A 2,799-nucleotide genomic window follows, 5' to 3' on the forward strand; every position below is an offset into this window, starting at 1 on the left:
GAAAATCGAAACCCGACATAATTGGTCCGGGTCTACGGGTCTCGGGCCGGGTATGTGATTGATTTTCAAAAAATATTCGGGTTTGGGTTCGGGTCTGGGTTTAAATAAAGACCCGTCTACCCGGCTCGTATATCCGCATAATAATAATAATAATAATAATAATAATAACAATAATAATTAAAAATGAATAATAACAAAAATTAAATTAAAAAATATGTTGATTACAAGGTCAATATGAATTTATATATTTATTTATCATCTATCAACTTCACATTTTCATCTGCATTCAAATCAAGAATCTGATTTATAAGAATATTTAAAAATTGATAGTGATAATAATTGGAAATAGGAAATAATATATATTGTACAAATATACACATATAAATAAAGCATATAATTTACAGAGATATAGATTGTATATATGCTTTTAGTAATGTATTTATTTGCTAAAGAAAAAAAAAGTAAACGGGTACCCATTTACTCGCGGGTAAATCCGTTTACCCGCTAGTTAGTAAACCCGTTTACCCGTAGGATATTTGGTCCGGGTTTGAGACTAGTTTTCCTTATCGGGTCCGGATCCGGGATTACTCAACCCCCCCCCCCCCCACCCCACCCCACCCCCACCCCACAATGTCATCCCTAATCTCCACGTTAATTATTTATTCTATTCTCAAATTTTCCTTTTTTGTTGTAGTTGTTACAATCATAAACCGGCTCTATTTAAATCATGTTAGTTAAATACAAACACATATACAAATTATTAATGATATTTGTTTTTAATTATTTAGTCACCCGAACACCTACTTTTTAATTTCTTAAAGTTTGAAATATTCACTTTTAAACCGTTCATCCAAACATCCACTTTATATATTCTAGTAAATTCGAATTTTAAAAAGCTCCTTTATGAAAGTAGTGATAATTATATATTGGAATACTTCCGTGCCAAGGAAACTATAACTTTAGGAATTCATGGTTTTCTTGATCTCCCGTTTTGCGGTGCACTCTTGAAACTATAATTCTTAGTAATCACAAACGACTCTCATGTCGATAGCATCTTATAAATACTAACATCGATGTTGACATCTATAACTACCGGCACTTATTTGATCTTATTAAAACTTTTTTTTTTTTCTTTAGTTTATCTAACCTAATGATATATAGCCTTAAAGAATATACTTAAAAAAATAACTTATGCATTAAAATTGGTACATTGAACTCAATGAGTTGATTATTTGAGATAGTATGTAACAAAGTACAAACATATATTGCATGTTCTAAAACTTTAAGCATAATCTCAAGGCTATGTTTAGAAAAACTATTTTTTAAAAGGGAATAGAAAGAAATAAATTATAGACAATGTTGACCACCTTGGTATTAGACGGAAAACTGGTGTTGTCGTATAGTATACTGTATGACACATAAGTACATAACCCATACAAGGGTTGAGAGAACTTTCTCAACTCTTATTAATCAAATCGGTAACACAAATTATGTTGATGAAAACTAAATAATAAACCTATTTATACTAGACAAATACAAAACCTATAAGGATACCAATACTATTATTATTATCATTATCATCAAATATATAATCTATCAAGGAAACTAATCTATCAAAAGATAATGACTTAAACTCCCAATCTTCCTCATTATCGACCTAGTAATCTATCAACCAAGTAATCATCCAATTTCTTGTTGGTCAATTTTTGACATATTGAGTCACTAGGCAAGCAATTTTGTGAACAATACAGGTAGGTACTGTCATAAATATGAATAAAGAGATTCTTTTGTGGGTCAATATTTGGCCGTGTTTTGTTTCGTGTAGGTGTGCTAGTTCTTTTGTTTGGTTCGCGTCGGTTTAGTTCGAAACTAGAAAAAAATTCGACCGCGCGTTGCTGCGGTTGTATTCAACGCGCGGCCGAATTTGAATATACGTTGTTTGGTACCAAATACATCTAATAGGTTGGGTTGTGTGTTGTACGTGTATGTATATGTTTGAAATATAGCCCGAAATATTTAGTGTTTTTTTGACGATGTCCATTTCGCGTATAGTTAGTCCCGTTGGGTTCGTTAGATTTTTTCGAGTTTAACGGTGGTCTCGGAAAAATTTAACTCGCACCGAGCGAAAATATAGGGCCCGTTAAAAATTCGGGTGAAATTAATTTCTTTTATTTTAATAAAATTATGTATAAAGTTGAGGGGTCGTTGTGTAAGTTGAGCCAAACTTGAGGGACCAGTTGTAGTGTAAACACAAACTCAAAACGACGTTCAAAAACAACTATAACTACAAAATTTGGGGTGGCTTTTTGAACAAACGATAGAAGAATCACAAGATATAATCCTTCAATCACAAAATGATAAAACCTCTAATCACAAGAGATCAATTAGACTAAACAAAGAAAACAAACGATCCAGTTTACACAATTACACAATGATTCACTCTTTAACAAGATCAATACAGTTTGATCTTGTTATAACTCACAAATTGAATCAAACAGCAAACCCTAATTTGAGAGAGAAATCGCCCAAAATTACAGAAATATGAAAACTGAATAAATAAACTATAAAAGAAAATAAGTTATATATAAATAAATTAATTTGCAGAAAAGCCCTTCAAGTCTTCATCCCTAGTACATCCAGCTTTTGCTTTTTACAATTCAGCCACACAACTTCAGTTTCAGAAATGACAACTTTAGCCCCTGCACATTCTTAACCCAGAAATAAATACAAAATAACAAAATAAAGAACAAATGCTTAGATTACTTTATATAATTCAATATCTCCCTTAATCTAAACATT

Source organism: Rutidosis leptorrhynchoides, chromosome 3, assembly GCF_046630445.1.
Source record: "Rutidosis leptorrhynchoides isolate AG116_Rl617_1_P2 chromosome 3, CSIRO_AGI_Rlap_v1, whole genome shotgun sequence".
Taxonomy (NCBI): Eukaryota; Viridiplantae; Streptophyta; class Magnoliopsida; order Asterales; family Asteraceae; genus Rutidosis; species Rutidosis leptorrhynchoides.